We start from the raw sequence: 12,999 nt of genomic DNA on the forward strand, positions 1-12,999 counted from the left end.
AGTTATATGTAGGTAAAAATTCGGTAACAGTTACCGATTCGGTAACATTCGGTAATCACGAATCGGAATTCACCGAATCGGTAAATACCGAGGTGGTATTTACCGATTCGGAAAATACCGAGGTGGTATTTACCGAATCGGAAAATACCGAATCGGGATGTACGGATTCGGTAAATAAAATCACATGACGTGACGAAACAGCTAATCCTGTGCAACGACAGCCCACCCAACCAGGAAGTGGCCACACCCAGGCAGGTGTACATAATTAGCCGACCCTGGAGAGGCGTTGAGTGCAGAGGAGAGGCAGGGAGCCGTTGCCTGTGCGAGCGGGAAAACGAACAGCATGTCCAGCCAGAGAACACAGAGAGACGGAGGGGAAAGGAGGAGGAAGCTGAAATTTAGCCCCAAGGAACTCCAGGTGCTGGTGGAGGAGGTGGTGAAGCAGCACCAGAAGCTGTTCGGAAGGCAATCCCTGCAAGTGCCTGAGGCTGAGAAGCGCAACATATGGCTGGCCATCCAGGCGCAGGTCAATGCTGTGGGAGTGACCCACAGGGACATTGAGGTCCTCAAAAAGCGCTGGTATGACCTGAGGATTTTAACCAAGAGGAAGATGGGCGACATCCAGAAGGAGGCCAGCCAGACCGGAGGTGGAACCAACAGGGCACCTGCCCTCACCGAACTGGAGGAGCTGGTGGCGGCCACAATCGAGCAAGAGAGCGTCGTGGGTCTTGGGGACGCCGACAGCTCTGCCAGAGCCGCAACACACCAAGGTAAGACGAAAGCACAGCAATGTAGCCCCCCCTACCCCTATCCCACATCCCCCATTGTGAAACGAGAATCACACTGCAGTCCACACGTGTCAGTGCAGACAGGCAATGCATTCCGGGAGATGTAGTCAGGGTAACACTAACCATGACGTAAATGTTACAGGGCAACAAGGCATGTCACGCACTCGAGGCACAAGGAGACAGAGGACATTTTGGAATGTGAAATGATTTATTGTGACGCTTTCAATGCAGCCCTTCGGGGACACTGAGCCAATGTTGTATTTCTGTCCACAGATGTGACATCATGCAGGACAGGGCATGCTGCAGGAGAGACGGCACACCGGCCACAAATATCACCTCTAGCCAGCACAAGTTCCGACCAGGGAGCAGGCCCACTGGCAGCCGCACCACCAACACAGCCAGCCTCGCCGCACCCAGAGCCAGCATCACCTCACCGAGAGCCAGCATCACCTCAACCAGAGCCAGCATCGCCACTCATGTTCGAATCACCGGCCACATCTCCGCTTGCAGGTGTGAGAATGAGGAGGCGTCCAGCAGCCAGGCTACGAGCCTTAGACACCTCGTCAGACGACAGCATGGGCCCAGAAGACCGCACCAGGCCCCAGGAAGGGAGCCATGCCACTGTGCCCCACACCTCACAGGCAGCACAGACGGGAGCAAGAGGGCGCCGCAGGTCGCGTGTCCAGAGTCCACCAGCACCCATTGACGGCCATGGTGTCTTCTTGGGTCTCGAGGGCCAAATGTTGAAACAACAGCGCCTGCAATCAAAGGCAGTCATGTCAGTCCAGAGGCACATGCGGGTGATGAAAACAACATTAGTCAACATGGACAATAACATTAGCGGCATGGCTGCGGGCATTCGGGACATGTCCCAGTCAATCCAGCAGTTGTGCAGCAAATTAGATGCTGACATCGAAGCATGGCGCCGGGAACGCCAGAGAAGGGACACTACCAGCAGGGCACTCAACCGTCTGGCAACTGCGACTTCTCTACTGTGCCGGCGCTCTGTGACGATGCAGGAGGGCCTAACACAGTGCTGCAGCGACCTGTCTCGGGGGATGGTGCAGGTGACAAGTGCACTAGGGGTGCTATTGACTAGTCAGGCGTCGACAACTGCTGCAGGGGATGCTGCGGAGAGCATCGACACCAGCAGCAGGAGCAGCATCACACCCCCCGTCCCAGAAGCACGCAGGAGCAGCAGGCGGCTTGGGGTTGGCTCTAGTGAGGATGCACAGGCCGTGCAATCCACCACTGCAGCGCGTATGCGCAAACATTGATGTAGCCCTGCTTAGCCACTTCCCATTGGGTGACGTAACCCTGGACTTACTCCTTGTATAGATGGGATATTGCCAGATTGGCTTGTTCATGTGTTCATGGCGTGGTGCCACATTAAAACTATGTCATGACTTCTCACAACTCGCTGTGTCCCCTCACTTACTCAGAAATAGTTGCATGTGATCTCTGCCCGTCTCTCTCTCCCATCGATTACAGTTGGCACTCTAGCTGCGTTGCCCTCTGGCTGGCCTGACTCATCCTCGTTGTCCTCAAAATATGTTAGTTCCACATCTGTACCTTTTTTCGTGGCAAGGTTGTGCAGCATTGCACAAGTGGCAATAATCTTGCAGCAGGTGATGGGTTTGTACTGGCGTGCGCCTCCGCTCTTGTGGAGGCAACGGAACCTGCTCTTCAGTAGTCCAAACGTGCGCTCCACCACATTGCGTGTTGTTTTGTGTGCCACGTTGTATCGTCTCTCACTCTGGGTTGCTGGGTGTAGGTAGGGAGTGAGGATGAATGACCGGCATGCATATGCACTGTCGCCTAGATGAGTTAAAGGGAACCATCAGTAACATGCCTCTATACACTATGATTTGCAGGTTTCAAGGGGCGTCACTGTTACTTACCTAGCAGGTATCCCTCTCCGAATTCTCCGGCACTCAGTCGTGTGTAGATCCCACTATTCTGGAAGATGTAAGAGTCGTGGGTGCTCCCAGGAAACTTTGCAACAATATCTGTGATGATGTTCCCTGCATCACAGATCACCTGCACATTGATGGAGTGGGTGGACTTCCTGTTCCTGTAAATGTGCTCTGTGTCAGCTGGTGGACAGATTGGGATGTGTGTACCATCAATACAGCCGATGACATGGGGGAACTGTGCCATGTGATAAAAGTCTGTTTTTGTTTTCTGCAGTGCAGCCTGTGTGTTTGGGAAGCTTATGTAGTGGTGCATTCTCTGCATCATGGCATCCAGGAACTTCCTGAAGAAACGTGACAGGCAACTCTGGGATACCCCACCCACCGCAGCTATCACCACCTGATAACTGCCGGATGCCAGTAGATGTAGGCTGCAGAGCACCTGCACATGTGGGGGTATGGCGTGCGCCCTTCTTATTGGCTGGTCCAGGAGAGGGTGAAGGTCCCTGATTAAGTCCATGATGGTTTCGGGGTGTAGCCTGTACCTCTCATGTATCTCTGCATCAGTCAGCTGGAATAGTGTGATGCGCTGTCTGTAGATGCGTTCCTCCCGTCGCCAAACCCTCAGTCCTGCTGCCTGTAGACGTAGGCGCCTTGCAATGACGTACATAGCGGCCATGTTGTCCACGCTGTTGCATTTTGGGATTGCTTATCTGCACTGTTGATGGTTACCACCTGCTTTCAATCCGTGTTAATTACCGACTCTTATTTACCGATTTTCTTGGATTTCTTAATTACCGAGTGCTCCTACATGTCATTTTAATTTTTACCACTTCATATTTACCACTTCATATTTACCGATTCGTTAATTATGTATTCGGTAAATCTGATTCGGTATTTTGGAATTCGGTAAATATGAATCGGTATTTACCGCCTCATATTTACCGAAAAGTGGTTTTTGGACTCCTACATCTCACTTGTCTGAATACCGGTCGGTAACGGCATATTTACCGAATTTCGGCCGTTACCGACCGGTATTTGGCTACCTACATGAGGCCCTAAGTGTCTTCGTGGGTACTGCAGAGTTTTAGAGATTGGTGTTGGGTGAATGTGTAAATGAGACATGTTGGAGATGGAGTGCTTGTAAATGATAATTCTAGTTGCTTATATGCAATAAAATAGATGTTTTCTGTTTGGTTAGTAATGAAGAGAGGTCTGTTGTATCCTGTGCTCCCATTCCCCATATGGCTGAACTGGTGTCCGGAATGTGTGTTTTATCCTGTGCTCACATACCCTGTAGGTCTAAGCTGTTGTCAGTATCCTATCGTCCCATTCTATTTATGTCTCAGCTGGTGTCTGGAATGTGGGTTGAATGCTGTCCTGCCATTCCCTACATGTCCGAAGTGGTGTCTGGAATGTGTGTCATATCCTATGCTCGCATTCCCTGTATATCTGAGCCGGTGTCGGGAATGTGTTTTATATCCTGTGTGCTCCCATTCCCTGTATGTCTGAGCTGGTGACCAGATTGTGTGTTGCATCCTGTGCTAACATTACCTGTACGTCTTAGCTAGCATATAGAATTTGAGACGTATCCTGTGCTCGCATTCACTGTATGTCTGAGCTAGTGTTTGGAATGCGTGCCACAATCTATGTGCCCATACCATGTATGTATGAACCAGAGTGTGAAATGTCTTGTATCCTGTGCTCCCTTTCCCTGCAAGTCTGAGCAGGTGCCTGGAATGTTGCGAGTGAAGGTTGTAAAACAATATTGATTTGAGGTTGTGAGGAAATGGGGTATATTCTGTGGTATGGCTGTGTGACTGTGACCTCACCATGTAATACACCTACCATCCCTTTTAGGATCAGTAGGTTAGTTTGTTAAATGTTAGCTCAACCCTCGGTGGCTCTGGCTCTTAACAGCAAGACTTACACAAAGTACAAGTGTGAAGAATTTAAGAAACCACCAAAACAATTGAAGAAGAAATAACTTAGACACAGGAAATCAGATACCAATTCATAAAAATAAAGCAGATTTTATATATTTCTAGAAACCACAATGAAAATGATCCACTGGAGGGATCTGTAATTTACAAGGTAGAGTAAATCAGAAAATGTCACTTAACCACAAATGGCAAATGTAACAAATTTGGCACTTAGAATTATTTTCACCAAAAAGTTGAAGTAGTTGTAATGTGGTCAGTTACAGTCACTTTGAGCAACCATCTTCAGCAAGGAGCCAGATAGGGGGCCAGCAAGGCACTCAGAAATAGTTCCCTCTACAGAAGAAGCGGTCTTCCGACAGTCCCAGGCACTTAAACCTCATTGCGATGGATTCCTAAGGCAGTGGTTCTGATGCGAAGGATACAGCATGCTGAAAATGCTCAAGGGTGGTGTGGATATGATGTGGTTGAAGGAGGTCTTCCTGCAGCTGCTCCCTGGTCTGCAGGTTTGGTGAGGTGATCCTGGCTACATGAGTCAATGTCTCTTGAGGTCTTCTCGGGCCTGGCAGAAGTCCAGTTGCCACTGAACTGCCAGCTGTCCTGTGTCACTGTCACAGCCAAATCCTTCCCTGAGCTGTAGCTTCTCCTCCAACCTTTCCAGGTCCAGCAGACTCAGATGCAACTTCTGACAGCCAGATCCTGGTCCTTGGTCCTGCACAGCAATGAGGAACTACGATCAGGGCTATCACTCGCCCTTAGCAGACTTCTGTAACTGTTGTGTCACTATGCTGCAAACAGGAGGTCTGCCAGCTGCTCCTTCGAGCCTCGGCTGGGCCCGGAAAACAACTTCTCCTCTAGCAGAACACAGCAAGATACCTTAGGGTGCACCATTCTATGCACTCCCACTAAGGCAGAACCCTTTTCTTGGCACCCAGATCTCCTTAGCCGAACTCTGAGGTGTGGCTACCAAGGGAGCAAAATTCCCCTGAAAAACTGGTTTGGCAACTGGTTCCCCCTTTCGTGTCCCTAGTGCAAGGCTGTCTATCCAGACAAAGCAGCCCCTTTCCCAAGAGGATCCCATATGCCCTTCAAAGGTGGTTTCTGCTTTGAAGCTCGCCTTTTGGGCCAACATCCGTACGACTTCCTACAGGAGGGGGAAAACCTCCTTCCAGTGAAGGCCCCTATTGTATCCTTTCCTGGGAGTCATTAACGCATCTCCCCAGGAAAGCGGAAAGCTTACTCAATGATAAGACTTTCTGTGCAACTGTTAATGGCACAGGGGATTAATGGCAACACAGTTGGTTCAAGACCTGCCATATTCTCACTCTAGCAATGATATCTCTTGCTCTGGGTGTGACATTGTATCTCTCAGCAATTAAAATATCCTGTGATTTTTAGGTATGTATTCACCCCTAATCATTCTTTAAATGCTTCCCACAGAGGTAACAGGTTCAACATGTTGTAGAATAAAATCACTTTCTAGGGCATGGCCAAGATGGCGTCTTGATAGGACGCACTTTCAGCGCTCTGCGCTCCCACCGGACTACCTGCTGCACTCCCGGCAATGCAGGGGTGCTGATATTAGCCCGGGGTCCCTCCCCGGAGCTGTGCTGTCTGACGGGGGAGATGCTGTGGTGGCGCCATCGCTTCAGTGCGGCGCCGAACTGCAGCAGCAGGACCGTCCGGTGGAGCTGTCATTTGCCCAGAGAGGCCCACATTGATCCCGGCAAAGAGAGCGTGTGACCAACATACCGCAGCAGTCCCCCTTGTGCCCTGGGGGCTGCCGCAATGCATCTCCAAGGCAGCCTCCCCATTTGGAGTCACGGCTGATCCAGGACTGGAGCTGCATAGGCCGACTCTGGCTGCGATGACCACGTAAGACCCTGGCGCCGCAACAGCGTGAAGGCCTCATCCTCGAGGTCCTGAACTGGGAGTGGCCGCCGTGCCTGCGGCCAGCACTGCGCTCCAGGTCCCTTGAGCTATCTGCTCCCCTCCTCTTTGCAGCACCAGCAGAGGGGCTCATTGACTCTGATTCGTCTGGATTGTCTGGGGTCAGTGCAGCCCCGGACAGCAGAGGCGGAGAGGAGTGCATGTGGGGCTGTGTCACACACGTGAGGCCCTGAGACCCGGCCTAGCCATCTGCTTTGCCCCGGAGGTAAGTCCACACAGCAGGGCTCTCTGGCTGGGCCCCGCTACCATCGGCCCAAAGGAGGAGGATCTTTGGGCCCCATTGCACCACAACCAGCCCTCCCCTTCCTAAGGGGCCCCTTGCATGCCTCAGCACCAGACTGAAGAGCTCAGAGATTGTGCAAGCTACCCGGCCAAATCCCAGAGTTCCATCTTGTGCAGCTGCAGCTACTTCTCGCTCGGGGACGTTGCAAGGCCCCCCATATATCGCTCAGGCCACGAGGACTCAGACTCCGGCTGCTGTTGTTTGAACCCCTCGTGAGCAGTGTCTCTGAAACGGGGCGCAATCCCAGGGGCCCCAGCTGCGAGATAGATGCCATCTCTGCTGCATGGAGGAGGCAAGGCCCAGAAACAGGCCCCGGTGGCTACCACTCTTCCGTTGTGCTGTGCACGTGAGGTGACTGAGGGGAGTTTGAGCGAGAGGACACATAGCTGTGGCCTTCTGGCCTGATACTACTCCCTACTGCTTTCCCACGGCCTCCCTCACAGGCAGACCCCTGTGCGCTTCGCTCCCATTCAGACGCTGGGCCCTACACGTGCAAAGGACATGGCTGCCCACAAAGGCAGGAAGGACAGGTCTGTGAAAGAGCTACTGATCAAGTCTACTCAACAGCTGGGGCGCCTGACAAGCCCGGGACATGCGGGCAAAACTGAGGGGAGTGAGGGCCCGGGGGCCCCTGGTCAGCCGCTCCTTCTTGTAGTCCCTCTTTTCCTCTTCCCAAGACGACATGGCCACCATGAAGCGCAACCTCCAGGCGGACCTACGGGACATATGCCGTGACGTGGACTCACTGGGGGAACAAGTGCACACACTGGAAGAGCACGAAACTGGAAGGGATGAGGAACTGGAGAACCTCCAACAGGAAGTCATCTGGCTACAGGAGCAGAATCTGGACTTTGCAGGCCAATACCTAGGACTTAGAAAACAGGTCCCGTCGGAATAACATCTGCATCCGAGGTATGATGAAGATGACAGTGATGGGGATATCGGGGCCCTCACGGCAGGTCTGTTCCGCTCCATCCTGGGGGAACCCCTGGAGTTCCCAGTCAAGCTGGATTGCACTCACAAGGTGGGCCCACGCAGGGTGGCCCCTGCACCTCCAGCATATGTCTTAACCTGGGTCCACAATTACCAACTAAATTAGATGATCCTCCGCGAGTCTCGGCGGAATCCAACCATCACGTACCAGGGCCAGACTCCCACTTTATTCCAGGACTTGGCTGCCTCCATGCTGCTCAAGCGTAAGTCCTCATCACACTCCACCTCCACGACTCTGGCATAAAGTATTCCTGGGGGCATCCATTTCATCTGATCTTTTCTTACAAGGGGGAGCTGAGGCAAATCTGCTCACTTTCAGCAGCCTACAAGCTCCTGAGCATTGAGGAACCAGCACTGGACCAACCGAGCTAGAACTCGCGGCCCCGCAGACGCCGAAGCGCTCATGGCTGGACCACCATTACGCCCCGTGATCCGTGAGCGCCCTGATCGAGACAATGTGGCTGAGGCGCAACGAGCAGTGCTGTCATCCCTCGCAGGAGCATCTTCAGAATGAGAAAGACCTCTGTCATTTGTACAACTCTTTGAAAGTGCACCCTCACTTCTAGCCGATTGAGTTGTTCATTTCTCAAGAGCCTTCTGGTGGGAGCGGGGAGCTCCGGGCCACAAGCACCCTTTTCTCTAGGAGCAGGAAGCTCTGGACATTGACTTTGATTTTATGATTCTTCTGCTTTTGCTTTTTCTGGGTTTTATTTTTTCTAAGTTGGGATCTCCTCCCCCTTGCTGAATCTCTTTTGAGCGCACGCAGGTTAGTTACCCATGCATACTATATGTGCATCATGTGGGCTACCGTCCTTCACAGAGACCTACCGTTAGTCTGGCCTTTAGACTCATGCAGAGCACTGTTCTCCCCCCACATAGTATAGATGAGTGTTAAAATTCTTACTCTGAATGTGAAGGGGCTTAACAACCCAATTAAGCGTAAAGCAATCCTGTCTTATCTGGAAACTTCTTGGGCCCATGTCTGCCTACTGCAGGAAACCCACTTGATGCACAGTGACACCCACAGAATGAGCTCTAAGGCTGTCCCACACCAGTATTACTCTTCCTTACCCACCAAAACGGCTGGGGTAGCCATCCTGGTTGCGCGTAAGTTTCCTGGGAGGGTGGAGGCCAAGTTGATGGAGATTAAGGGGCGGCTCCTGGCACATTTGGTGACCATAGGAGGGCATATCTTGACACTGGCCACCATATACGCTCTTAATGAGGGACAAGAGATATTTCTCCACAAAGCAATAAGTGACAAATGCTCATTGGGGGTTGATTTCAATACCATGTTCGATGGTCAGCTTGACCATTCCGCACAGCAGCAGGGATCGACGAGGGCTCTCTCCAAAGCCCACCGTTGATGGCTGCATGACATAGGATTAGTAGATCTGTGGCGCCACCTCCACCCTCATACACTTGACTACACATTTTACTCTCATGCTTGGGGGGACTTACGCACGGCTCAACCACTTCCTAACGTCCTGCTTTCTCCTCCAAATAACGCAGTCCTCAGTCATTGAACCTCAAGCGCTCTCAGACCATGCGGCTCTCACTACGACCCTATTGTTTTCCCCCATCACCAGAGCACCAACTCCGGAAAACTTAAGGATACACTCCTCCACCGCCCTGAAGTAGTCACGCGCCTCACAAAAATGCTGGAAGACTTCTTAGTTATCAACGACACGCATGACACTATTGTCTCCCTTTGGGAAACCCTCAAATTAGTAGCCCGGGGCGATCTCATAGCCACTTCTGCTGCAGACAATAAGGCCCGTAAAGACAAGAGAGACAAATTCTCTGAGCAAGTGCTTGAATTAGAAGGGATCCATAAAAGGACGGGAGCCCCTCGAATTTGGGAGGAAATTGAAAGCGGCTCGGTCGCAGCTGGCCAGCTTTCATCTCTATAGGGCGGAGTATGCTGCACTTTGGCTGAAGCATACATTTTATATGGGGGGACAAATGCGGCCGACTATTGGCCCATGAACTGCACACAGAGACAGGCAGTAACAGTCCCACTCATCCTGACTGACGAAGGCGTCGAACATACACGGGGCGAGGACATAGCAAACACATTCCAAAACTTTTACGCCACTCTGTACTCTGCCCGATCAGTACCCCTCTAGGTATTGTCAAGACGTGACACTCTTCAAGCCGACAGCAGACCAGGAAGCAGCCCTGGATAGTCCTATCAGACTTGAAGAAGTAATCTCAGCTATTGCTCGACAAACTTCTTAAATACCCCGGCCCGGACGGGTTCACTGCCCTTTTATATAAAATATTTTGCTCCCTTTTGGCCCAATATTGACACAACTTTTTAATTCTATAGACAATACTAGGGAATTACCACCTACAATGCTTCTGACGTCAGTGGCAGTGCTGCCCAAACCCGGTAAAGATAATAGATATTGTGCCTCATACAGGTCGATATCTCTCTTGAACATCGACTTCAAGATCTTTACAGGGATCCTCGCGGCTCGACTGGGGGCCCATGATGCCGGGGTTCTTAGATCTGGATCAGGCCAGATTTGTTGCGACCAGGCAATGCAGTGACAATACTAAATGACTACTACACCTCTTAGATAAGTCCCACAGACATTCCGAGCAACGCGTCTTCCTATAAATAGATGCTGAGAAGGCGTTTGATAGGGTCCACTGGCCCTTCTTGGAGACTGTCCTGGAGAAGTTTGGGTTTAGACGCCGCTTTCGCCGGTGGGTCTTTAGTGGCTACAGCCGCCCATCTGCTACTGTTAGAGTGAACAGTTTCACCTCTGAACCTTTTAATATCACATGGGGTACACGGCAGGGCTGCCCGCTCTCCCCCTGCTGTTCGCTCTTTACATGGAGCCCCTGGCTCAGAGGATACGGGAGAACCGGCTGATCCAGGGAATCCTTTTTGGAGGAGACCGTCACACTGTTAGCCTTTATGCTGACGATGTTGTTGCCAGGCTTGAGTCCCCCCACACCTCAGTCCCAGCATTTCTGGCCCAACTGGAGGAATTTGCAGCAGCTTCTGGCTTTAAAGTCCACGTAGTTAAGTCCCAAGCATTGAGCTTCTCACTGAAGCAGACTACCATCATGGTCCTAGCTCAGGCATGCCCTATCCAATGGGACCAAAAGGTTATGCCCTATCTGGGCATTACGCTGTCCCTATCCATTGTGGACATGACGCCCCTTAATTACTGTCGGCTACTGCGGCAGACGAGACAGGAGCTCCAAAAGTGGCAACCGTTTAATCTCTCCCACGGCTAGGTAAAATAGTGGCCCTCAAAATGAGCATACTTCCCAAAATCCTATATCGCTTTCAAATCCTACCTGTAGCCACCCCCACCCCCACCCCGGGTGTCTTCAAACAGCTACAATCTGAATTTGCCACATTTGTCTGGGCAGGGAAGAGGCCACGGATGAACAGGGATCTGAGCTACAGACCTCATGATGAGGGGGGGCTGGGGATTCCCGACCTTGATCGTTATTACAAAGCGACGCAACTGCCGACTCTCTTGGAATGGGGTCAACCTGAGTCTGGGAAGAGCTGGCTCTTCATCGAGCGAGCACTCGCGGAAAAGGCTCTCTGGAAAATCCTCTTCCTTCGCAAGGCCCACAGACCCATGGGACTATATGGCTCCCCTGTGGCCCGTGCCACACTGAAAGCCTGGGACGTGACAGCTACCCACAATGGTCTGACGACTTTCCCCTCACCCCCATCACGGAAAATCCGGATTTCTCTCCGGCCCTTAATTGGGATGCGTTTAGCCACTGGGACGCAACAGGACGCAGGTCTGTGAGGCATTTTCTTGATTTCGAAGGCCCTCACTCCTTTGAGGATTTTAAGTCTGACTTCCATGTGCCAGAACCGGAGCGCTACCATTACTTGCAAATACGACACTGGGTCCTGCAACCCTAAATCCGCACTGGAAGCGGAGAGGTCCCTCTGGCTGGCTGCTTTCGAAACACTCCACAAAGCGACTTATCACAGAACTCTACCATATCTTGCGCCCCCGAACAGTTGGTCAAATCTGCAGGCCAAAGACGGTGGGAGGTGGAGATAGGTTGGACCCTGACCCCGAAAGAGTGGGCAGATATTTACTACCGAGACAGACACTCAGCATGTAACATGAATAGCATTGAAACGGGCACCAAGATCATGACATACTGGTACCTTACGCCCTCCCAACTTCACAAGAGTGACCCTGACCGCTCGCCCACTTGCAGGAAAGGGATGTGATTCTGATGGCACGCTCTTGCACCTGCTATGGGAACGCCCTGTGCTTGCCACCTATTGGACACTGATGCTGGACGAGATTGACAGCCACTTCGACACCACGCTCCTACGCTTCCCTGAGTATGTGGTCCTGGGGGTGTCTGACAGACTGCCTATCCCCTCAAGTCTCGCAAAGGTAGGCAAATGGGCATAGCCAAGGAGCGGCATTGCAAAATATATTACCACACTGGGGCACAGACAACATACCTAATGTACAGGGATGGCTACACCGATTGTGGTATGTTCTTTGCATGGTACGCATTACCTCTTCACTTCAAGGGGATGGGGTCTCCTTCGCTGATGTGTGGTGCCCCTTTGTCTCCCTGTTGTGCACTGAATTTTGCAACCTCTCCTGCCCTTGATATCTACGGTTGGTCCGCCTTACCGAACTGAGTCAAGGCGCAAACTGAACACTACTCGAATGTGCTATGGTGTGCTGGGCCTGTTTTCACCTTATTGATCGGGCATCTGGAACGGGGGAGGATGCGGGAGGGGAGGGGAAGGGGGATAGGGAGGGAGTCGGGGAAGTTCTTATTTTATGTTATTTTGATGCTCTGCGAAGCAAAACGACAATTGCCGACCTATGCCTTAGGCCGATGTCTCACTACATCTTGTTTGTTAATACTTAAATAAAAAAAGATTTCAAACTTAAATCACTTGTCGACTTTCTGATCCAAGACTGGGTCTGACAGCTCAGATGGTCACAGCTTCTACATTCTATATATCCCCAGATAGCTGGCGATGCTCAAAGCCATCAGAACCGGACAATGATCGGACACTGTCCTAGGTAAATGTGTTATAATTTCAACCCAGCCCATCTCATCTCTAGATTCTAACCAGAAATCTATCCTGGAAGATATTCCATGTA

The 12,999-nt window shown here is 51.6% G+C and overlaps 1 protein-coding gene across 1 annotated transcript in view; it reads right to left on the reverse strand.

Annotated features, from left to right (window-relative positions):
• Positions 1-1,001: 1,001 nt before the first annotated feature.
• LOC146822448 (uncharacterized) overlaps positions 1,002-12,999 on the reverse strand; it is a 126,793-nt gene continuing 114,795 nt past the window's right edge. Inside the window, 1 exon segment of the mRNA XM_085613555.1 lies at positions 1,002-1,546. The gene's annotated coding sequence lies outside the window, so the exon portion shown is untranslated.

Source organism: Triturus cristatus, chromosome 6 (assembly GCF_964204655.1).
Source record: "Triturus cristatus chromosome 6, aTriCri1.1, whole genome shotgun sequence".
In the NCBI taxonomy this organism is placed as follows: domain Eukaryota; kingdom Metazoa; phylum Chordata; class Amphibia; order Caudata; family Salamandridae; genus Triturus; species Triturus cristatus.